The sequence below is a fragment of the Schistocerca gregaria genome, chromosome 1 (genome assembly GCF_023897955.1).
Source record: "Schistocerca gregaria isolate iqSchGreg1 chromosome 1, iqSchGreg1.2, whole genome shotgun sequence".
NCBI lineage: Eukaryota > Metazoa > Arthropoda > Insecta > Orthoptera > Acrididae > Schistocerca > Schistocerca gregaria.
Window position 1 is genome coordinate 468,788,101 of NC_064920.1, and position 26,684 is coordinate 468,814,784.

The 26,684-nt window shown below is 44.2% G+C and overlaps 1 protein-coding gene across 1 annotated transcript in view; it reads right to left on the reverse strand.

The window, feature by feature from the left end:
* LOC126352958 (ornithine aminotransferase, mitochondrial) overlaps window positions 1-26,684 on the reverse strand; it is a 74,008-nt gene that overhangs the window by 42,543 nt on the left and 4,781 nt on the right. The window lies entirely within an intron of this gene.

A 26,684-nucleotide genomic window follows, 5' to 3' on the forward strand; every position in this document is an offset into this window, starting at 1 on the left:
CTTGTGTAAGCCCCTTCACCGTTGTACAACTGCTGGCTTAACCCTTTGAACCTATATACTGTATTCAAGTCCTGGTCTTTCTCCACTATTTTCGTCTCCCTCCCACCCTCCTGTCCCATACACACACACACACACACACACACACACACACACACACACACACACACACACATACACACACCTCCCTCCATCCTCCAACTCTGAAATAAATTAATGTTTCAAAATGTACCCTATGAACCGATTTCTTCTCTTATGTTATGCCATAATTTCTTTTTCCCCAAGTTCGACTCAATATCTCTTCGTTAGTTTAAGTTACTTGTGATAATCGCCGGGAATCTAAGCAAAGAAGGAATATTCGAAATACAAGCCTCACAGATAGTAATATGCATGGTGAGGTGGAATTTCATTAACTAAATAGAAGCCAGAAACAAAACTGAGTATGATATAACAATGAGTACCGATTGCGAATGTACGGTAGAGAGTGCGCGAGTCACACTCAGGAAGAGATAGTGAGAAATACAAGCCGTAGCTTATCGTCAGAAGCATTGAACTGCGCTACCGCCAGTGAAACACTAGCATCAATGAATCTGATTTTATGCGACGGACCGTTGTGTCAAAAGCACTGATTAATTTCTTGATTAGACTGCGACACTATCGTGGCATTCATAAGCCGCTAGGGACAATTACTACAGGAGAAAAGATTTACCGAGATAAACCCAAAGATCTACAGAATTATCTGCCCTAAAGCAGACAATCGGAAAATACCAACATCAGACGTTGCAATTTCTACCCATTTACAAGTACAGAGGTGTGTGTGATTTCCCTTAGTTTACAGTCGTGTTGCACGTAATTCATCAGACGATAACCACATACCTGGCTCAGTGATAAACGTATTATATTTGGCTCGTATGATATACACAGGAACTTTGCTAGCCCTTTCACATCCCCCCTAGATGGATTCCATCTTCTTGCAGAATGAAGTGGTGCAGCTCTCAGTATCAGATTCTCTTCCTTCCCATCTTGATTAGTTTCTCCACGGTTTACCTAATCATTTGAAACAAGTTCCAGGATGGTTCATTGAACGATGTCAGGATTTTAATTTCTCTATTTATGATTCATGCGAGCTACGAGGAGTGTTTTAAAAGTCTGTGCAAAAATAAAAACTACTTACGTGTTTGCGGTAAACTTTTTTTATTTTTCCACATAGCCTCCTTTTAGACCTATACACCTCGTACAATGCTGTTCTAATTTGTTGATCCCTTCCGAATAATAGGAATTATCCAAGTCTGCAAAATAGCTATTAGCTGCTGCAATCACCTCCTCGTTTGAATAAAATCATTGTCCTACCAGTCGTTTCTTCAAATTGGGGAACAAATAGTATTGAAGTCTGGAGAATGGGGGGGGGGGGGGATGTGAAACGAGTTGGATTCCTATTTCCATTAATTTTGCAACCACATCTGCTGAGGTATGTTCTGGTGCATTGTCGTGATGGAAAAGGACTTATTTACGGTCCAATGGCCAGTATTTTTCTCGCAGCTCGGTTCTCAAACGGTCCAATAACGTTGAATAATATGCACCTGTAATAGTTTTTCCCTTTTCCATATATGTTGTTGTTGTTGTGGTCTTCAGTCCTGAGACTGGTTTGATGCAGCTCTCCATGCTACTCTATCCTGTGCAAGCTTCTTCATTTCCCAGTACTTACTGCAACCTACGTCCTTCTCAATCTGTTTAGTGTATTCATTTCTTGGTCTCCCTCTACGATTTTTACCATCCACACTGCCCTCCAAGGCTAAATTTGTGATCCCTTGATGCCTCAAAACATGTTCTACCAACCAGTCCCTTTTTCTTGTCAAGTTGTGCCACAAACTTCTCTTCTCCCCAATTGTATTCAATGCCTCCTCATTAGTTATGTGATCTACCCATATAATCTTCAGCATTCTTCTGTAGCACCACATTTCGAAAGCCACTATTCTCTTCTTGTCTAAACTATTTATCGTCCATGTTTCACTTCCATACATGGCTACACTCCATACAAATACTTTCAGAAACGACTTCCTGACACTTAAATCTATACTCGATGTTAACAAATTTCTCTTCTTCAGAAACGCTTTTCTTGCCATTGCCAGTCTACATTTTATATCCTCTCTACTTCGGCCATCATCAGTTATTTTGTTCCCCAAATAGCAAAATTCCTTTACTACTTTAAGTGTCTCATTTCCTAATCTAATTCCCTCAGCATCACCCGACTTAATTCGACTACATTCCGTTACCCTCGTTTTGCTTTTGTTGATGTTTATCTTATATCCTCCTTTCAAGACACTCTCCATTCCATTCAACTGCTCTTCCAAGTCCTTTGCTGTCTCTGACAGAATTACAATGTCATCGGCGAACCTCAAAGTTTTTATTTCTTCTCCGTGGATTTTAATACCTACTCCGAATATTTCTTTTGTTTCCTTTACTGCTTGCTCAATATACAGATTGAATAGCATGGGGGAGAGGCTACAAACCTGTCTCACTCCCTTCCCAAACACTGCCTCCCCTTCATGCCCCTCAACTCTTATAACTGTCATCTGGTTTCTGAACAAATTGCAAATAGCCTTTCGTTCCCTGTATTTTACCCCTGCCACATTTAGAATTTGAAAGAGAGTATTCCAGTCAACATTGTCAAAAGCTTTCTCTAAGTCTACAAATGCTGGAAACGTAGGTTTGCCTTTTCTTAATCTTTCTTCTAAGATAAGTCGTAAGGTCAGTATTGCCTCACGTGTTCCAATATTTCTACGGAATACAAACTGATCTTCCCCAAGACTGGCTTCTACTAGTTTCTCCATTCGTCTGTAAATAATTCGCGTTAGTATTTTGCAGCTGTGGCTTATTAAACTGATAGTTCGGTAATTTTCCCATCTGTCAACACCTGCCTTCTTTGGGATTGGAATTGTTATATTCTTCTTGAAGTCTGAGGGTATTTCGCCTGTCTCATACATCTTGCTCACCAGGTGGTAGTGTTTTGTCAGGTCTGGCTCTCCCAAGACCGTCAGTAGTTCTAATGGGATGTTGTCTTCTCCCGGGGCCTTGTTTCGACTCAGGTCTTTCAGTGCTCTGTCAAACTCTTCACGCAGTATTGTATCTCCCATTTCGTCTTCATCTACATTCTCTTCCATTTCCAGAATATTGTCCTCAGGTACGTCGCCCTTGTATAGACCCTCTATATACTCCTTCCACCTTTCTGCTTTCACTACTTTGCTTAGAACAGGGTTTCCATCTGAGCTCTTGATATTCATACAAGTGGTTCTCTTTTCTCCAAAGGTCTCTTTAATTTTCCTGCAGGCGGTATCTATCTTACCCCTAGTGAGAAAAGCCTTTACATCCTTACATTTGTCCTCTAGCCATCCCTGCTTAGCCATTTTGCACTTCCTGTCGATCTCATTTTTGAGATGTTTGTATTCCTTTTTGCCTGCTTCATTTACTGCATTTTTATATTTTCTCCTTTCATCAATTAAATTCAATATTTCTTCTGTTACGCAAGGAGTTCCACTAGCCCTCGTCTTTTTACCTACTTGATCCTCTCCTGTCTTCACTACTTCATCCCTCAGAGCTACCCATTCTTCTTCTACTGTATTTCTTTCCCCCATTTGTGACAATTGTTCCATTATGCTCTCCCTAAAACACTGTACAACCTCTGGTTTAATCAGTTTGTCCAGATCCCATCTCCTTAAATTCCCACCTTTTTGCTGTTTCTTCAGTTTTAATCTACAGCTCATAACCAATAGATTTTGGTCAGAGTCCACATCTGCCCCTGGAAATGTCTTACAATATAATACCTGGTTCCTAAATCTCTGTCTTACCAATCTACCTGATACCTTCTAGTATTTCCAGGATTCTTCCATGTGTACAGCCACATTTTATGATTCTTGAACCAAGTGTTAGCTATGATTAAGTTATGATCTGTGCAAACATCTACCAGACGTTTCCATATAGTCGATGAGGAGTATCCCTTACGAATCCCAAAAGATTGTCACCATAACCTTTCCGGCCGAAGGGCTGGTCTTCGCCTTTTTTGATACAGATTCTCTCTTGGTAACACATTGTTCAGATTGTATTTTGGTCTCAGGAGTATAGTAATGTATCCACGTTTCATCCACAGTGCCGAAACGACGGCCTAGCGGTTCTAGGCGCTTCAGTCTGGAATCGCGCGACCGCTACGGTCGCTGGTTCGAATCCTGCCTCGGGCATGGATGTGTGTGATGTCCTTAGGTTAGTTAGGTTTAAGTAGTTCTAAGTTCTAGGGGACTTATGACCTCAGAAGTAAAGTCCCATAGTGCTCAGAGCCATTTGAACCATTTTTGAACCGAAACAACGCTTAAAGTCCTGCGGATTCTTCCTGAAGAGCTGCAAACCATCCTTGCAACACTTCACACAATTCCGTTTTTGGTCAAGCGTGAGCAATCGCGGAACTCATCTTGCGGATAGCTTTCTCATGCCCAAATGTTTGTGCAAAATATTATGTACCCGTTCATTCGAGTTGCCCACAGCACTAGCAATCTCACGCACTTTAACTGTTCCATCATCCATCACCATAAAATGCATTTCATCAACGGTTTCTGGAGTCGTAACCTCCACAGGTCGTTCAGAACGTTCAGCATCACTTGTGCCCATATGGCCACTCAGAAAATTTTAAAACCGCTTAGAAACCATTCTAGTCGAAGGTGCAGAGTCATCTTAGTGTTTATCAAGCTTCACTTTAGTCTCCTGAGGCGTTTTGCCTTTCATAAAGTAATGTTTAATCACCACACGAAATTCTTCTTCGTCCATTTTTTGACAACCACTCGACTTCCCTGATTCACAAATAAATAGACCAATATGGCTGAAATTTAGTGGGCGTTCTTTCCAAAGATGCTACTCGCTAAACATGATCGCGATATGCGTCGGTGGTGCCATTTCTCGGACTTTGCAGGACTTTTCGAACGCCCCTCGTAGTTATAACTCTGAATTGACCTCAGTCTTCATTCCTCCAGTCATTCTTTTATTCATCGTATCTGTATATCTCACCAAGAAACATGACCTCTAAGGATGTGGAACGATTCAAAGTACACATTTCCTCCCAAAAAAGTATCATAAAAATGTACTTGGTGCATTTCATACTTATGCCAGGTATTTTTAATCAAGAAATTAGAAAGAAATTTGCTTCTCTGAAAAAAAAGTTTGCTATTTCCTCTGTTATAATAGATATCTGTTGCTAATCTGCTAGCGGCACAAGAAGCTGCTGCCAGCCCGCCCCCTTCAGGGGGAATCGATACTCAATAAAGGGGAAAAAAACCTAATCTGCTCTTGGTAGCTTAATATTTGTTTAGTTACATTGATTTTTCCAAAGAAACGTTTGTTCCTTATTTGTGAATACCAACTGCTATTTACAAAACCATTTATTCGTGTTATGCAGCGTTATAAAAAACGCTGCCGCTTCCCAAGTAGTTGACAGAATTTTTCCATTTCTAAATCTACATATTCATATAACTTGCAGAAAGATTGGGTGATGAAGTAAGTTAGTAATTTTCTTTTGTATTGGTAGCGATTTCAAATTTCCTGTGTCGATGGATATTCTTTTTGTGGCTTCTGTTGTGTAAACCACAGTTAAGTTTAGACTGATGTTTATCGTCAGCAACAAAAATGGTTAAGGAGTAAATTTATTTTGAAGTGAGTGTTCGAATTCCAGGATACTTAAAAAGTTTCTGCAAGGTGTACATTAAACTATATTAGAAGGCATTATTACTGCTCGTTTCTGTCAAGTAAACTACACTCCTGGAAATGGAAAAAAGAACACATTGACACCGGTGTGTCAGACCCACCATACTTGCTCCGGACACTGCGAGAGGGCTGTACAAGCAATGATCACACGCACGGCACAGCGGACACACCAGGAACCGCGGTGTTGGCCGTCGAATGGCGCTAGCTGCGCAGCATTTGTGCACCGCCGCCGTCAGTGTCAGCCAGTTTGCCGTGGCATACGGAGCTCCATCGCAGTCTTTAACACTGGTAGCATGCCGCGACAGCGTGGACGTGAACCGTATGTGCAGTTGACGGACTTTGAGCGAGAGCGTATAGTGGACATGCGGGAGGCCGGGTGGACGTACCGCCGAATTGCCCAACACGTGGGGCGTGAGGTCTCCACAGTACATCGATGTTGTCGCCAGTGGTCGGCGGAAGGTGCACGTGCCCGTCGACCTGGGACCGGACCGCAGCGACGCACGGATGCACGCCAAGACCGTAGGATCCTACGCAGTGCCGTAGGGCACCGCACCGCCACTTCCCAGCAAATTAGGGACACTGTTGTTCCTGGGGTATCGGCGAGGACCATTCGCAACCGTCTCCATGAAGCTGGGCTACGGTCCCGCACACCGTAAGGCCGTCTTCCGCTCACGCCCCAACATCGTGCAGCCCGCCTCCAGTCGTGTCGCGACAGGCGTGAATGGAGGGACGAATGGAGACGTGTCGTCTTCAGCGATGAGAGTCGCTTCTGCCTTGGTGCCAATGATAGTCGTATGTGTGTTTGGAGCCGTGCAGGTGAGCGCCACAATCAGGACTGCATACGACCGAGGCACACAGGGCCAACACCCGGCATCATGGTGTGGGGAGCGATATCCTACACTGGCCGTACACCTCTGGTAATCGTCGAGGGGACACTGAATAGTGCACGGTACATCCAAACCGTCATCGAACCCATCGTTCTACCATTCCTAGACCGGCAAGGGAACTTGCTGTTCCAACAGGACAATGCACGTCCGCATGTATCCCGTGCCACCCAACGTGCTCTAGAAGGTGTAAGTCAACTACCCTCGCCAGCAAGATCTCCAGATCTGTTCCCGATTGAGCATGTTTGGGACTGGATGAAGCGTCGTCTCACGCGGTCTGCACGTCCAGCACGAACGCTGGTCCAACTGAGGCGCCAGGTGGAAATGGCATGGCAAGCCGTTCCACAGGACTACATCCAGCATCTCTACGATCGTCTCCATGCGAGAATAGCAGCCTGCATTGCTGCGAAAGGTGGATATACACTGTACTAGTGCCGACATTGTGCATGCTCTGTTGCCTGTGTCTATGTGCCTGTGGTTCTGTCAGTGTGATCATGTGATGTATCTGACCCCAGGAATGTGTCAATAAAGTTTCCCCTTCCTGGAACAATGAATTCGCTGTGTTCTTATTTCAATTTCCAGGAGTGTATTTAGTTATTTTAGGTGTAGTACAGAAAAAGATAATTCCATAAGACAACAAAGAGGGAAACTATGGAAAATAGGCCAACACATGCCTTTAGATCAACGGAATGAGTCGATAAACTCAGATTCCGTCAACTTTCATTTCACCTCTTGACAAGCTTCGATGGTCATCACACAAGCTTGTACGCACACCCACGTTCTATTTCTCACACACGCCATTTCAGAGTTTGTCCCCCAAGTTGATTGGTTAAACACTTGTGTAAATACGAAGTCCTTGGGTCGTAATTTCATCGCTGCACCTTCTACGGTTGTCCACGGACCGAGCAGCAGCATCCATAGATTATGTTCCCCCAAGGAGAAACTCTTTTATGTCTTATCCTCTCGACTCGCAAATCTCCGAGGCGACTGGTGTTTCTCTTCCATTATGTTACGCATCTGTCCTTGCTAACATATCGCTAAGGCGAGAATAACAATTTTATACCAAAGAGATGACCCTGCCATAATAGCCTTAACATCCACAGCATCGTTCTCGTAAATGTATTTACTTCCTTGGTTCGTCAGTGCTGGGATACACTCTCAGACAGTGTTTGCGATTGCTAGTCACTGTACACACAGCTCCGGCACTATCTATTACAGCAAACCGTACTGGCGTTGTCCTGACGAAATGGATGCGACAGCACGTGTGACAAACTTTCGCAAGACCGGCACGTCTAGAGACGCGCGTTTGGGCGGTTGCACAAGGCCGCGAACAAAAAGAAGTAGCCGAGTACGAATTAACAAGTAGTCAGTCACGTGACAGAGTAAGGGCACTTTTGTAATGAATAAGCCACTGGCGTTTCCATTTATTCTCTACCAATTTTATTACGAGTTACTTAAAATTCAGTCCCGATTTAAACCTCTAGCAAAATTTTCGAGAGAAGACAAACTTCACGGTAATGATTTGAGGAACAGCAATCTGGGAAAAAATTTTGGCGTCCGTCATTTTGAGAGGAGTTAACACGGGCGTACCTTTTTTTTTTATATAAAGGTCCGATCGGTTGTGAAACTGGAACCACAGTCGAACTCAGACGAAGTTTTGCGCAGATGTGTTGCGCAGTGTCTCTAGTACGCCCATCGGTAGCGTCACATCGCACTTTCCAGATCTGAGTACGCAGTGAGCACATACAGATGCAAACAATAGAGTCTGCCACGAAGTGGATAGTGCGTGCGGTCATTCGATCCCTTCATGCTGAGGTTCCTATTAATTTCAAGCAGCCCACGTAACATAATTGTCACTCGTAACAGCAACGTGCGGCAAAGGTCCGGAAACTCTGAAGCAGGACGCACAAACGTTCATGATGCAGGCTGTCAGGGAGCAAACGCATGTCAGCCGATGATCTTGTTCAGTGAGTGTGTCAGGCAAATCGAAAAAATCGTCTACGAAGAACAATTCAGAACAAGCGGAAAAGAAAGTTGTCATCAGCCACTGTCTTTCTTGATGACAATGGTCGGCAGCACGCCGAGGTTCCAACGCTCGTGCAGCCTTATCGATGGGACGTATTTGGTCACTCACCACACAACCTGCACTTGGCTCCCTCTGATTTTCATCTCTTTGCTCACATGAACCGTTCGCGACAGTATTTTGGCACAGACAACGAGTTAGAGACCAGAGTGGATAATCGGTGGATGGGACAGGGACCGACCGGGGTGGCCGAGCGGTTCTAGGCGCTACAGTCTGGAACCGCGAGACCGCTACGGTCGCAGGTTCGAATCGTGCCTCGGGCATAGATGAATGTTGTGATGTCCTTAGGTGAGTTAGGTTTAAGTAAGTTCTAGGGGACTGATGACCTCAAAAGTTAAGCCCCATAGTGGTCAGAGCCATTTTGATGGCACAGGGTATCGGAAAAATGGTTCAACGCTAAGACAAATATCTACGTCAAACTGGTGACTATGTAGAGAAGAAGGTGGAAGGTGTAGCTAAATGTTGTGGCGAAACAGCTCTCTCAATGTATTCAAGATAGCAGAAAACGTTAAAAACTGTTAAAGTTTCAAACTGGCGTCTTCTTGCTCGTCGGAGCTGAAGAGATACAGAAAAAACCGCTGTTCCGACGGTTGGGACTTGTCCAGTGTTGGAAACCTCTGTCGGAAAAAGGACATCGTCTGTTACTATCTCACAGCAGGCATGCTCCTGCACCTCCGTCTCCCACACAGCCGGTAACGGCGCTATTTTTTGACTTCTGAAATCAACTGGTGTGCGCCGCCAGTCATCTCACAATAGGTCCAGTTAATTCAGTTTGAACTTCGAGACGAACCAGCAGCTGCAGCTTTTTCATTCTTCGCAACCACGTTTTGCTATAGACATTTATCGCCATGCAGAGCTAGCAGTTTAGTTGGTTATTATTTCCACCGCAACATTGCAAAACTAACGGCGACAGCTATGTGGTAAGATTCACCAAAATATCCCTGTTTGTCACCATGATTTACTTCTGTTGGTTCAGCATTATCTCTCCGATTTGCACGTAGTCCTGTGTATCTACAATGCCGGAAAAAAATGGTACACCCTTTTAGACGTTTCCAACTTACTCAAGATTTATTGTTGCAAATGTGTGTGTGGACTATATGATATGATTACATTTACAGATCAATAGCACAAGCGGTTGTGAGACAGTCTACCAGGTAACGACCCTCCTCGGGCGGCAATTGGTTCAACTGGCTCTGAGCACTATGGGACTTAATATCTGAGGTCATCAGTCCCCTATAACTTAGAACTACTTAAACATTACCTAAGGACATCACACACATCCATGCCCGAGGTAGGATTCGAACCTGCGACCGTGGCGGTCGCGCGGTTCCAGACTGAAGCGCTTAGAACCGCTCGGCCGCAGTGGCCGCCTCGGGCGGCAATACAGGCGCTGATTCTGGCATCCAGTCGACCGTACAGACGCAGATACTGGCCTGGGGTACGTTGCGCTACGCCTGCTCGAACGGTTGACGAAGTTCTGCAAGTGCTGTTGGCTCACAAGTCGCACGAGTCTCTTCTCATCTCATCATATCTCACACGCGCCTCGATTGGAACAAATCTGGAGTTCGGGTTGGCTAGGGAAGCTGCTGCACGTCTTGCAAGCACGTTGAGTTTCACGGGCAGTGTGTGGGCGAGCATTATTCTGGTGGACCAACACGTCATCTTCCTGTTGCAAGAACGGCGAAAGAACAAGTTAATAACGCACAGTGCGCTGGTTAGCGTCCCCTACAAAAACACCAAAGGTGAAAGAGAATAGGTGCTTATAGTACCGGAGACCATAAGGGCCTGGGTGGTGCCAGTGTGCCTTTGGACTAATGCACTCTGCCACACAGCGCTCACCAGGTCCACCTCGTCCGCGCAGTTAGGTTCGGCCAGGTTAGGTTAAGTTAGATTAGACCATCACTTGCGTCTGCTGTCAAGACCACGGCTCGCCTTTCCACCTTCCATGTGATCCTCTGACGGCACCAACAGAGCCGAGCACGCCGACCCTGTGGCGTGAGTGGAAGACGGGCCAGAGGTGTGCGTACGCATAGTCACACTGAAACAGCCACTTCGCAACACTTTGTGGTGACACGTCTGGTCTCATAAGGCCTCTTATCCGTGCTGTGATAACTGTATGATCTGCCATTGCTGCCCTTACAATATGACGATGCTGGCGGGCGCTTGTGCTTATGGACGTCCAGAACCTCTTCTATGGGTGTAGGGATATTCATGTGACCACTGACACAAGCATCGTTGTACAACTGACACAACACGTCCAACTTGCGTCGCCACGCTTTAGGAAGCACGGGTGCGTGTCCGTGGCATGGTCGCCTGCTTGCTTCACACGTTTGCATCACACTGAGCCTTCTGGCGGTGAACATTCCTTATTACAGTATGGAGACAGAAGGCGCTCTGATTTGCGGACGACGTTGAAACAATTATCAGTACATCTATTATCCCCCAGGTGGCACATGCCACCATCGGATCAAAATTGACGCCGTCTTTCCGGGTGTGCTAAGTTTTTTCCAGCAGTGTAGTTGTGACTCATGTTGTCCGTACCGAACAAGGTGGCGCAGTGGTTAGCACATTGGACTCGCATTCGGGGGGACGACGGTTTAAATCTGGGTCCGGCCGTCCTGACTTAGGTTTTCCGTGATTTCCCTAAATCGTTTTAAGCAAATGCCGGGGTGGTTCCTTTGAAATGGCACGGTCGACTTCCGTCGTCATCCTTCCCTACATCTGGTGTCTGCTATCATGGAAGATCTTGAACTCCCTAAGGATGCGTTTAGAATGCTGGAACTGACAAAAATAACAAGGCAGCGAAGGACATTGCGATGTCGCTGTTCGGGACTGCTCTTCTGTCCACGTAATTTACCCTGCAAGGAACACACATCAAGGATTTACTGGATGATTAATTTGTGCCTGCGAAATGATGATGAGGAACCTCACGCTGAGGAAGAAGAAAATGAGCATGATGAACTGCCACCAGTTGAAGGTGACAGTGGAGGTGCTAAATGTGTGCTACTGCTAAAGACTGCATATCATTCCTCATTCTTTGAATGCTTTAGTTTATACTGCAATTATCTGTCACCTTATTTATGTCATTTCATTGTAAGCTAGCCATTTTCGTTACTTTTTTGTGAAATAAAAAAAAAATACAATGGAACCGATGACCTCGGTGTTTGGTCCCCTCCCCCATATAAACCAACCATGCTTTCTGTTCGTTAGTCTTGTACAACATCAGTAAAGGCTGCCCACGGCTTAAAATTGTGTTTTGTTCAATCTTGATTCCAGAACGTATGTTCCTTATTACTCCTTGTTTGTTTACTGGTAGTTCCGTGATATGCTCCCACCTCTCCCAGTATTCATACAAATCAGGGACCCCTGCAAGTAAGAACGTTGCAAAGGCCTTATACGGGTGAATACTCGATAAGGAATCAGTCTCAAATCCCGGCGGCTTATTTACATTTACCGCAAACAGGTGAAAAGTCTTTTCATTTTCGGGATTGCAAGAGCTGTGGAAGACGGCAGGGTGCAATTAACTTGCCGAAAATGAGCTCTCAATTCAGAAACTACTAACGATGTTAACGCATCCGCGTAATGCGAAGTGCTTGATTTCCTGTCATAATTATCACAATTCGTAGTAACTGACCGTTAGCACTGAGTAAATCGGAAGTAATATCTGAGTGTTTCTCAAGAAAGTGTTACAGGCTAACTTGTGTTTCTGATCCATATAAACGATATAGAAAACAATCTGACGAACCCTCTCCGATTCCTTGCAGATGATGCTGTCATTTACCGTCTTGCAAAGTCATCATATGATCAAAAGCAATTGCAAAATGATTTAGACAAGGTATCTGTGTGGTGCGAGAAGTGGCGATTGATTCTAAATAATGAAAACTCTGCAGTCATTCACATGAGCACTAAAAGGAATTTACTAAATTCCCTTACATGATAAATCACAAAAATATGAAGACTGTAAATGCAATTAAATACTTAGGGATTACAATTACAAATAACTGAAACTGGAAAGGTCACATCGATAATGTTATGGGGGAAGCAAAGTAAAGACAGCTTGATTGGCAGAACTCTTAGAAAATCCTAGAGGCTTGCTAAAGAGTCTGCCTACACTAAGCTTGACCGCACTCTTCTGGAGTATTGCTATATGATGTAGAATCCGCATCAAATAGAACTGACGGAGGACATCCAAACAGTTCAAGGAAAGGCAGCTGCTTTTGTATTATCGCGGAAGAGGTGAGAATGTGAAACGGCTATGATACGAGAATTGGAGTGTCAGTCATAAAACAAAGACGTTTATCGTTGAGGCAGAATGTTCTCATGAAATTTCAATGGCCAACTTTCTCCTCTGAGTGTGGAAATATTTTTTTGGTGCTCACCTACACAAGGAGATGATGCTGATGTTTGGTTTGTGCGGCGCTCAATTGCGCGGTCAACAGCGCCCGTACAAATTCTCAATCTTTACTCAGTACAATCTCGCCACTTTCATGGATGATGCTGAAACGATGAGGACAACACAGACACCCAGTCCCCGGGCGGAAAAAACCCCAACCTGGTCGGGAATCGAACCCGGGACCCCGTGATCCAGAGGCAGCAACACTTGCCAGTAGACACACAGGGAAATATAATCATCATAATAAGATAAGAGAAATCAGAGCTCACACGGAAAGTTGTAAGCGTTCGTTTTTCCAGCGCACTGCTTAAGAGTCGACAGGTGAAGAAATAGTCTGAAGGTGGTTCGATAAACCTTCTGGCAGGCACTTAATTGTGGATTGCACAGTAGTCACTTACATGTAGATCTCTCACATACGTTTTCAGATCTACTAGCAGTTACTACCACATAGTAACTACCTTAAAATACCTCATATAAACACCACTGGGGCTGCCGAACGGTTGGAGAATATAAAATAAGTTTCTACACATATCAGACAGGTTTGCTTACGTTTTTCGCATCGCTTTGGTTCTTATACTGTGCGCGCAGTCTGACGTTCTACGACCGTAAAAACCGAGGAGCTTCAGTAACTCCTCCGTATCTTGCTTACAGTTAGCTTTGGAATGGAATAAGGATCGCACGAAAAATGAGCAGCAGAATGCTTTCGAAACACCCGACGCAGAATGGCACGAAGGCATCGCTCAGCACATCTGCAGTGCAGCGGAGATCCTTGCAAGACCCTGGAATCATTAGGTGGCAGTGGGAGAGGACCGTCAACAGCAACGGTGGCGGATACCCGAACAATGCATACTGAAAAAAGTTCTGAATTGCTCGATATATTATGATTCAGCCGTCATTCTAATTTTCAGACGTTTGTAGTGCAGTAGGTCTCTGGGTAAGCAATATGTGTTCGAATACACAATCACCTGGTGTACCTGTGACGAGAAATTACCCTCACATCATCAGTTATAGTTACTCCCTATAGCCATTCATCAACATCAACACAGGCCTAGGCAAACTCGAAACACATAGAGTGGGCTCATATGCTCTTCTGCATAGTTGTATTTAGGCAGTGAGTGCGTTGGTGGAGACAATGTGGCCAACACAACCCTATGCTATTTACTGGGGGGCTCGACATCGCTCGAATATCTATTTCAAGAGCAGAGTTTTGATTTTCGAAAAGCTAAATCTTCCCTGATACACGATACTCTCGTCGTGTATCCCCACAACTGTGCTAAAATCACGTCCTCTCGTGACTATTAACATGATACACTATGTGATCAAAAGTATCCGAATACCCGTATGTAATGCAGACTAGACCACTAAATGCCACTAAAGGCGGACCCGCCAGTATAAAAGGAGGCAAGGAGTGCTGTGTCGTCAGCAGAGAAGCAGTAAGAGCGCAATGAATCGGTAAGCAGAGCTCACTGGTTTCGAACGTGAAGCGCTGATTGGATGTCACCTACAATCCATCACGGGCATTACAATCTCTCTAAAGATTCCCAAACCGACTATTGGTAACGTGAGTGTTAAATGGAAATGCGAAGCAACAACCAGAGCTAAACCAAGAACGGGCAGACCTCATTTACTGACGGACATGGAGCTTTGCGGAGATTGATTACAAAAAATTGCATGACATCAGCGCAAGGGAACAATCGTGATTTCTAGAGTGCTGCCAAGAGGACAGCAAGCACGATGGCGGTGGGCAGTGGCAAGCAGCTTGGCATAAGCCCTACATCTTTGAACTCGCTGGTAAACGATGCTTGAGGTGGTGTAATTGGTGACGACACTGGATAGTGAATGACTGGAAGCGATTGATTTGGAGTGATGAGGCAATCCAATGGCAAACCGATGGAGGGTTTGATTTTGGAGAATAGCTGGGGAACGTTACCTGCCATCACGTTTAGTGCCGACGCTGAGGTACAGAAGATACGGTGTTGCAGTGTTTTCCGAGGTTAGGGTGAGGTCCCGTTATTGCGCCTAAAGAAACGATAAACGCAGAATGATATTAACAGATTTTACAGTGTTGTGTACTGCGTACAGTACAGGGTAAGATCAAAGAGGATGACTGTATTGCCATGACAATGTTCCCTGTCACAAAGCTGCATTTGTGAAGCAATGGTTTGTGGGCAGCCTTAGGAATTCACTTACATTTGAACGTTTGCTTGTGGACAATAACATTCCTGAAACGGGCTGGCTTGTCCCGACGTGACCCCAATGGGACACTTTCAGGATGAGTTACATTGTCGACTTGCCTCACACTCCTGCGGCCAACATCACTGCCTTCTCTGGTTTCGGCTCTTGAGGAAAAATGGGCTGGTGTTTCTTCACACACATTCAGATAGCTCATTTGTTTCACTCAATTTAGTAGATAGTACATTTTTGTTGAAGCTAAAGGAATACAGCAGTTCATTCTGCTTTCACTAAATGCTTTTAAGGCTCTCGGAAATTACGCTATATGGAAATGAATTTTCGCTTTTGATATTTAGCACTGGAATAATATTCAGAAATTTATTTCTGTTAGAAAAATCAAATGGCTCTGACCACTATGGGACTTAACATCCTAGCACTTATAACTACTTAAACCTAACTAACCTGAGGACATCACACAGAGACATGCCCGCGGCAGGATTCGAACCTACGACCGTAGTGGTCGCTCGGTTCCAGACTGAAGCGCCTAGAACCGCTCGGCCACAGCGCCCGGCTATTTCTGTTACACAGGAATATCTATGTAGTATTATTTTAAAAGAAAGAAGAACCTATTTTGACGATCACTACGTTTAGATTTATTTCTAAAGGTCATGCCAAGAGGGCAAGGAAAGGGCGCTAATGTCTGAGAGGTGGGGCGCCAAACGAATTGTCGTGTGGAAAAGTGTTCGCGAACCGGCCCTGGTGAACTACCTTGATGAATGAGCAGGTCGACTGTGTCATTTACCCAGCTGCACCGTCAGCTGCAAATAATGCCAACAGCCTTGTCTCGTTGAATACGCCGGTTCTCATCGGATCAGCCAAGTTAAGCAATGTGGGTGTGGTCATTAGTTGAATAGTAACCGCCTGGGTACGCCTTTACAGCCTTTACAGCTAAGCGGAGGATGGCTGGTGGCGTATGGTTCCTGATCACCAGTCTCAGATTAAATTCCAAACCTCTCCGCACTGAGGGCGTGTCACACCATCCGTCTAATGGGGACAGAGGCTCAGCTGCCACATCGGTGCTCTTCGAGAGGACTGGCCTGCATGCAGGCACCAGCTTACACCCTCTCCCTTTTCACATTATCATCCCACACAAACGTGACACGGCAGAATGTGCCAACGTTGCTATACGACTACACTATTTTTAGCTCTAAATTACCTCCACAGAACAATAAAATCACCACCTATATGAATGGAGCTCTACCCAAAGGTGGGTTGCGTTTTTTTCATATTGATTTTCATGCCTTCCCATCTGATTTTGTCAACGTATACAACATACTGATTCAAGTATTTAATATTACTGTTCCGGAGCCCATGCTAATCAGTATGCTCTACGATTCGTGGTGACTAGAGACACATCCATGGGGCAGTGGCTTCTGTACCTTTACAGCGAAGAGACGGGTCTATATAGCGTTGCTGTTCATCTATTTTGTTGTCTAGCTTTGGATTCAGCTGTGATTTTTTGCAATGTGGCTTGTCTTTCTTTACTGTGGTCATGTGGCTGCAAGTGTATTCCAGCGGATTCAAAACATGGCAATCGCCCCATTTTTGTAAAAGCGAGCTCACTCAACCTTAAGAATGCGGTGTCCTATTTCAACACAGAAATCACATGCATAACTTCTTCACTGAAACTAACAATTGGAGCATTAGATTTGGTAGGAACTGATATTGATTCCCCATTACACATCAAAAACCTTCTTGGCAACAAGTCAAGATTGGAAAAATTGTGTGTCATGGGTTTCAATTTGCTACATTTTGAAGTCCCGTTAATGTCAGTTTCATTAAGAGACGGAAAAAAGAAATGAAAATCTGAGTTTACATACCGTCAACAACCCGATCACTAAGAACCAGAGCAAAAGCATGGACTGGATAAGTGTGAGAAAGGATATCGGTTATGTGTTTTTCCAAACAAGCCATTTCGGTATTCGTTTTAAGTGATAGGTAGAAAGCACGGAAAACAGAATCTGAACGCTCGAACGATGATTTGAATCCTGCTCGTCCCGAATGTGAATCTGTTCTGTAAACTGCTGTACGGCTCGCGCGGAAGTTAGGTCGTACCAGCGAGGGCTAGGGACTCGCAGTTTATCCCCTTCACCATGCTCCCCCCCCCCCCCTCCCCAACTCACAATGTCTCTAGGGGAGAAAAATATTTTCAAATGTATCAGTGCAGTATCAGCTTGAAGAAATCTAGGACATGTAACAGATGCTGACTAGCATCAAGTGTACACCGAGTCATTTGTCGAGAAATCTCAAAACCGTTCCAAAAGATTCCATTAGTGTTGTGCTTCTAGTTCGTGGCGTGTTATAAGCCAGTGTGAAAATCTGTTGGAGTAGTGAACATGTAAAGTATTCTAATGCATCTGAACGTTGCAGGTCGAACAGCGAAATAATAAGTACAAATCTCAAAAACTATTCTCTCTCTCAGTTAAGCACATAGTAGGTTGTAGGTACAATTGTCATTTGCTTCTTTAGCCCTTCCCCTCCAACGAAATTAATAAGAGTATGGGAAAATATTGAAAGCGTATCACGGTGGATCCACGTGTTGTAAGGCTGTTTCGACTACACTGAAGAAGTTTCGCTGTTTAGCTCTTACACATCCTTTATACAGCCCCGATCTCTCCTCATGTGATCTCCATATTCTTGGAGCCCCAAAGAAACGCATTCATGGTCATCGATTTGCTTCGGACGAAAAGGTGTGCGCCTGAGTACAGTCACGGTTCCGTAAGCAATTCCGATCATTATTTTCTTGAAGGCTTTGACCGTCTTGTCTCACAGAGGGAAAAATGTTCAAGTGGCTCTGAGCACTATGGGACTCAACTGCTGTGGTCATCAGTCCCCTAGAACTTAGAACTACTTAAACCTAACTAACCTAAGGACATCACACACATCCATGCCCGAGGCAGGATTCGAACCTGCGACCGTAGCAGTCGCACGGTTCCGGACTGCACGCCTAAAACCGTGAGACCACCACGGCCGGCGGGAAAAATGTATTAACAATTACGGCGATTACTTTTGAAATAATAAACACTTACTTACTTTTTTCTATGTGTCTCGTTTTTATTTCACTGTCCCTTACACTTCCAGCAGCAAGTAATTCCCCAAACCTGTTTCCAAGACGTAAGGGATGGTCGTGCGGCCAGTACGCACCTTCACTTTACGCCCCGATATTTGCGACATAGCCACTGTTCGCCAATCGTCGTCAGGTAAACGTCACCTAGTCGAGACTTCCGAATCGCAAGACGCAGCGTCATCAGGGATCACAGACGACGCTATAAGCTCCAGAGGAGAGGTGCCTAAGCAATCGTTCCAGGTGCCTTGTGGGACGCAAGACAGGGCAGTAGTCTGAAGCCTATCGACCGTGGCCAACACGGGTCCCAGCTGTTTCCGTCAGTGGTCAACTCCCCCTGCATATGTACACAACAGGCTCACTCTCTGTCCATCTTTAATCAGGTTTTGTCTGTGCCACAAGCAATGTAACATTAATCCAAGATGTTGAACTCACTCAACACAAACGATCGAAATATACACAAGCTTTTACAAAAATATAAATAGCATTACTAAAAACAGCTACACAAACATCTACTGTTCACTTTTACTCAGAAGCACATGAGAATAACACTAAACTAAGCGATGCATACAATCTGTGTACAAACGATGAGCTGCCGTTGTTACTATTGAACTCCTCTCTGTCCTGAGACGAGCCCGAAGTTGGACTGCATGGGAATGTGAGCGGCGAGCATACTCGGCGCCAAGGATCCAGCCGGCCATGTCTGACCACCACAGACGGGGATTGCCGTATTGTGCACCGAGCACATTGGTAACCCCTTCACGTCTGTTCCTGTGATACAAGAACAAGTGGTAGACTCCCTGCAACATTCTGCATCATTACGCAGAAATGGTCGAAGACTACCAGCAGCTAGACCAGGGAATTACCGTCCTGTGTGTCAGGAGCAGTCAACACAAACGGCTTTGTTTAGGGTGGTGCCGTGACAGACAAGCACGGATTGCTGATCAGTGGCGTCGCATTGTGTTCAAAGGAATCGCGCTTCCATACCTCCCCGTGTGACCGTCATTGGTGAGTATGGCGACCATCTGGGGGGAGGCCTCATTCTTCCAATGTTTGAAGAGGCACAGCCATGTCACTGTTGGCGTCTAGGTGTGAGGAGCCGTAGAGTATAACGTCAGGTAATGGTTTCAATTGATTGAGGAAACTATGACGTCGCAACGGTACATCACAGACATCCTGCTTCTTCATGTGTTATCACTGATATGACAGCAACATGATGCCATTTTTCAACACGACAACACTCGTTCACAAATGCCTCGTGTCTCTATGAACAGTCTGCTCGACGTTGAGGTACAGTGGCCAGCACTATCCGCAGATCTGTCCACTCAGCTAGGATTCAAATTCATCCCAGTGATAGCATGCAGGATATCAAGGACCATTACAACAGCTTGCCTCGAGAAGGGATACGAACGGTTTTATGACACTCTTCCCTACCGAATCAGTTCATGCATTCAGGTCGGAAGGGGCGGGGGCTGCAACGTCATACTGATAAGTGGGCTCATACTGCCGAGTTCTTTGTAAATTTGTCTCGACTTTTTAATCGCTGAAATTACATCACATATCGTCTCATCCCGTGAAGTTCGGTTTCATTTCCTCGGCCGCTTCTGACCACTGCAATTTTTTGTCAGACAGTGTAACACAGGGCAAGTCAGGAGCAAAGGTACCTCCTTTGAGGGGTGACAGTACTAATGATTCTGAACAAAAATCGTATATGCCCTATTCCAAATGGTTTCCGAAGCAAAACACCTTTAATGCACATTGGTGTTTATTTTCTGTATTAATCAGTCGTTTTCATTGTTTACAACGTACCACAGTAGTGCAGAGGAGGTTAAGACGGACAATTTGATATAGGATACTTTCGGTCTATCGAGACGGGAAACTACCTCAAATTGGCCAACAAAATTACACCTCAAACATGTACCTTCCCTCCTGACACATCCTATATAAGAGGGAATTGTGCACAGTAACAGTCGTGTATTTTATTTATAACACAGACTAAGTTCTATTGCGCCGCGCGGGATTAGCCGAGCTGTCAGAGGCGCAGCTGTCATGGACTGTGCGGCTGGTCCCGGCGGAGGTTCGGATCCTCCCTCGGGCATGAGTGTGTGTGTTTGTCCTTAGGATAATTTAGGTTAAATAAAGTGTAAGCTTAGGGACTGATGACCTTAGCAGTTACGCCCCATAAGATTTAAAAAAAATCTAAGTTCTAAATCGGAACCGTGGTAGAAAAAGTAGGTAATAATTTTATTTGAGCAACATGGCTAGCAGTGGTCTCAATTTGTCCAACATATTCACTCTGAGGCGACAGATTCATACTTCAGAGAACCTACTCGGAAAAAGACAGTGACGTGAGATCCACCGGCTGGAGCCACAGAAGGAAAATAGTGCGATCAACTCACTTGTTAGAAAACTTGCAACTTACTTGTTGAGTAACCTGCTTTACACAAAAGAACAGTTCTTCATTAAATTTCCTTCAGTATGGACACAGTATGGCCATTGGGAGTAAAGCTAAACAACCAAAAAAATAATGTGATTAATATTTTCTGTCAGTTTCGTCATACTTTACGCCAGATTCACATGTCGTGATAGAGATAAGTATGTCTCGTAGGAACCAAGTTAATGTCGTCCCTAATTTCTTTAGCGTCTGCTAATTAATATTATCGTTCCACTGAATATGGTAAGTGGTTTCTCAAGTTACCAAATGTTACAAACATTTGCATCTTTTTTTAATTCAGGGACAGAAAACTGAATTTATGAAATATTACGACACCTTCCCAACGCAATGAAAGAGTTGCTTTAAACATCACGAGAAGAGCGAAACGTTGATGTGATAACACAAACAACAACTTAGAGCATTTATGTGATCCCATATGGAAAGCCTTCAAAATGTCCTAAAAGCGATATTTCTGTATAACAGTTTAGGTAGACGCATCAGCATTGATTTCTGTGACTCTTGAATGCACAAAATGACCCCCATTACGTAGAGGGAATGGAATTGCGCAACGTTGCTCTATCTCAATGAAATATTGTTACATAATAAACGATATCGTAAAGAACATATGGTTTTTCATTATCCACTGTCCCACGTAACCGACAAATTTAGCACACCCATTTAGTAACACAGTGGCCACTTCAGGACACTCGATGGATATCAGAACAGTGGACAACTCCTAGTGGCTATTATCGGTATATTTTCGTTATGATGACACCCGATTGGAGATAAGAGGCTTTTAAGTGCTACAACTCGTCTTCACGATAACAAAATAAATGCAGTCCATTAACTTAGAGGACGAGACAGTAGCTCCTTATCGTAGGCTTCGGAAACCCCACGGTATCTGTTTGGGAATCTTGACGCTAGTGAACGCAGGTGCTGGTAGCGGCTATGAAGACAGATCAAGTACCAGAGAGGTAAAAGACGGCATAAGTGCCCGCAGAATGGGACTTGTCTTTGGGAGTTCATCGTCAGCTGGCAACTCTGTGCGGCTGTTTTATTCATAATGAATCCAGAACTCCGTGAATCTATAGGAAAACAACAACGATCCGGTATCAAATCTGTCTATCCAAAGAACTGTGATGTTTACTCGTGGCCTGTTTTGTTCCTATGTCTATCCATAGACGCCGGTATATATTTCTAGTACAATTTTATGTTTTTCTCCTGCATAATAAAAAACGAAGGTGGATGATAGTATTCAGTCATGAACAACTGAATTACAGACACCTACCTAGTGGAGTGTAACACTCAATTTCGTCCTAAAAACTGTGAAACGTCATACCATCTATTCCACACAACATCAGAAGCTCCGATTCCCATCCTGATGCATGACTAAAACTCAAGAAGACTAGTGGAAGCTGGCTACAAGACGCACAAATCCATCAAGAGATCTTCTGTGAATCATATTGAATTTCAGAATTACGTTTCCGCTTCGTCTGCAGAATAATCTCAACAGATGATGTAAGAACTCGGTTGATTAAGTATGGAAGTGGATATGAAATTAACTACAGTAGTTCCAACCGATGTTTATTTAGTATCCAAAAGTAAGAGACTGAAATTTTACAGAACTGGAAGAAGTATTCGCCAATACTGGCAACAAAAAAATGATGACCAATGAATGAAATAAGGATGGTAATAAAAATTGCTCGGCACTTATTTCAGGAGTTTGACGCCATATCCAGAAGTAAACTCGTGTGTAGTCTAGAAAGGAAAATGTAAAACCAGCATTTATTCTGTTCGTGTGGCACACTCCAGAACTATGTATTTTAAGCGCACATACGAACCGGAGATCGATATTCGTCCCACAAGCAATGGAAACAACATATTCGTAATTGCAAGAAGGGAAGGAAAAGAAAAACCACAGGATTCAGGATGGTCCTAACAAAATTTAAGTCGAGGTATCCTAACAAAAGTGCAAAAGATGTACTAAACAAATTTATTCCATGTTTGCTTTAATAAGAAACGACCTATGTGACGCCGTTTATATACCAACCAGATCTGGTAATAACACTTTTGCTCTCTGGTGGCCGTTATACCTCTTAAACAGAATTCCAACTGCATTTACATACCCTCCAGTGCCGTGAATATGTGTGAATTTACGTTTGACAGCGTCCCATACACTCAGTTCGTGAAAAAACTAGCAGCTTATCGAGGATCGTACCAGATTTGTGACTGATTGAAGTTTTACTAGGGGTTGAATTCAGCACGTCACCCTTGACGGAACAACATCGAGAGATTTAAAGATAATTTCGGTAGTACTCAAGGGCAGTGTGAAAGGACTGCCGCTGTTTATGGTATATATAAATGATCCAGCAGAAAGCGTTAGAAGCTCTTTAAGACTGTTTACAGATGATGGGGTTGACTATAGGAAAGTAGCAACGCCAGAAGCAATATCGATTTGCAGAATAACCTCAGAGGACTGATGAATGGTGCAGGATCTGGCAGTTCACTACTGTTGTGAATAAACGTAACATATTGCGCATACATATGAAAAGAAATCTGCTACTGTACAACTACATTATTGATGACAAATTGCTGGAAAAAGTATCTACCGTAAAATATGTAGGAGTAAGTATACAGAGCGACTTTACGTGGAATTACCACATAAAAGGAATGATGGAAATAAAAGAAAGGTTCAGGAATGGAATTAAAATTCAAAGTGTGATAGGATATCAGTGGTACGACTTGTTGATGACATTGCCATCGTCAGTCAAAGCCAATGAGAATTACATGATCTGCTGAATGGAATGAACAGCCTAACGATACGGAATATGGATTGAGAGTATACCTGGCCGTGCAGTAGCGTTCTCGCTTCCCGCACACGGTTCCCGGGTTCGATTCCCGGCTCGGTCAGGGATTTTCCCTGCCTCATGATGACTGGGTGTTGTGTGATGTCCTTAGGTCAGTTAGGTTTAGATAGTTCTAAGTTGTAGGGGACTGATGACCCTAGATGTTAAGTCCCATAGTGCTCAGAGCCAGTTCCAATTCCGAGAATAAATCGAAGAAAGATGAAAGTAATGAGAAATAGCAGAAATGTAAACAGTGACAAACTTAACGTCAGGGGCCGGTCGGAGTGGCCGTGCGGTTCTAGGCGCTACAGTCTGGAACCGAGCGAGCGCTGCGGTCGCAGATTCGAATCCTGCCTCGGGCATGGATGTGTGTGATGTCCTTAGGTTAGTTAGGTTTAATTAGTTCTAAGTTCTAGGCGACTGGTGACCTCAGAAGTTAAGCCGCTTAGTGCTCAGAGCCATTTGAACCATTTTTTAACATCAGGATTGACGGTCATGATTTAGATGATGTTACGGAATTCTACTACCTAGGCAGCAAAATAACCAACGCCAGACGGAGCAAGGAGGATGTCAAAAGCAGACTATCACTGGCAAAAATAGCATTCCTGGCAGAGAGAGATCTAATAGTATCGAACATAGGCCGTAATTTGAGGAAGAAATTTCTGAGATTGTACGTTTGGAGCACAGAATTATGTGGTAGTTAAACATGAACTGTGTGAAAACCGAAATAGAAGAGTGTCTAAGGGTTTTAGATGTCTTGCTACAAAATAATATTGAAAATTAGGCGGACTCATAAGGTAAGAAACGAGGAGATTCTACGCAGAATCGGCGAGGAAAGGAAGACATGGAAAAGACTAAGAAGTAGAAGAAGGGACAGGATTATATGAAATGTATTAAGACATCAGGGTATAGCATCCATGGTACTAGAGGGAGCTGTAGAGGGTAAGAGATTGGAATACATCCAGCAAATATATGAAGACGCAGGTTGAATGTTCTACTCTGAGATGAAAAGTTTGCACTGGAGACGGGAGAGGAATTCGTGGCGGGCAGCATCAAACGAGCTGAGAGTCGTAGGAAAAATCATGTCTCCGTTTTGATACACCACGAACAGGAACAACTTGTAACAAAAACAACAGATAGAGAAATTCCACATCAAGTCGCAACAGGCCTTCTCCTTACCGAGGTGCCGGCCGCGGTGGTCTAGCGGTTCTAGGCGCTCAGTCAGGAACCGCGCGACTGCTGCGGTCGCAGGTTCGAATCCTGCCTCGGGCATAGATGTGTGTGATGTCCTTAGGTTAGTATGGTTTAAGTACTTCTAAGTTCTAGGGGACTGATGACCACATATGTTAAGTCCCATAGTGCTCAGAGCAATTTTTGAACCTTACCGAGGTCACCGCCCGTTGACACGAAGCTAACCGTTTCTAAACCAGAAGGTGCAAGAAATTTGCACCACAAGTTTTGGACTGTCGGGGAGACAAGAAGTTGTTGCATTCATAATCAGCAGACTGCGCGTCATTATTCTGTATGAAATCGCATGCCACCAGGAACATCTCTTGGAACGGTTATAAGTAACACCGTTTAAACCTTTAACTGCTACCTACTTATACAGAGTGAATCAAAATGAATCATCCGATTTAAAAATATCATAATTATTATGATATTTGAGATACGTGCGTGAGTAACGTACTGCTGGAAAGAACAAACTGTTCAGTTTTACGTGGTTTCCACTAGATAGTAACACTGGCATCTGGAAGCTCGGCCATTTTTAAATCAAAGGATTGCTGAAAGATGGATCTGTCATACTGGACCAAATGATTCAGCATTACATTACTGGCCTCCAAGGTCGCCGGACCTGACTGTCTGTGATTATTCCTTGTGGGGTTTTATAAAAGACTCTGTTTATGTGTCTCCGTTACCAACAACAATGAATGAACTGAGACATCGCATACAGCAGCTGTGGAAGCTGTAACTCAAGACATGCTCGCTGCAGTGTGGGAACAATTTGAATACCGCATTGACATACGCCGTGCACCTTAAGGGTGGCATATTGCACACCTAGGAAAAGGTATGAAAGAGAACGTTTTGAGTTTCCTGTTCAGCAAAAACCAAAATTCATTGCATACGTTCATTAGTTTCAGAAATATAGACATGCCAAATCGGATGATTCTTTTTGATACACCCTGTATATCCGTGCACAACCCCCGTGCCTCTAGCGCTAGCAACGTGTGTACACCGTCTGTCCATAAAGTTCCGAGACTGATTTTTTCTGGCTTATAAGCGACGTCCGCGCAGTAACTACGGTGACAGATTGAACTAACTACTGTGAATAACAGACACGCGTTCGGCCAGCCAGTTGTGCGCAGGCAGCGCTAAGCAGTGGACGTGCGGCCAGTAAGGTGTCAACGTCATTGTGTCACAATTCGCAATGGAGCAACGAATCTACATCATGTGTTCAAGACGTTCTTCAAAACATTCTGAAAGAAAAATGTGTGCAAACATTGTCCAGTACACCTTGACTCCCGAAACAAAAGAACGAGGCGTGGACGTTTGCCCGATTTGACTGAAATACAAAAATGAAACTTCTTTTCTGGAAAAAACTCATCGTAGCTTACGAGACTTGATGTTACATAGGAACCTATTACAAAACGACAAAGTGCAGAAATTCACATGAATTGCCAACGCTTTGCGAAAGGAAACTACATTCATGCCAATGTCACGCGCGAGTGGAATACCACCCCACAGGTCTTTCCTGACAGTTTCGAACGGTCTGAGCGCTTTACTGAAGAGTGAGACTATGCAACACACCTGAAGCATTAAAACTACCGTCTCAACTTTTTTTTACATTTTTTATGGGTCCAGTCTCGAAATTTTTTCGCGTGACTGTGTATGCGACTATAAGCTGATCGAGTAAAGAGTGCTAACGTCGGAATTAAACGTTTAGAAGTCGTCTCACTAAATTTCAGTTTCTCGCTTATTTAAGCAGATCTAAAAAAACTGATCCCTCAGCTA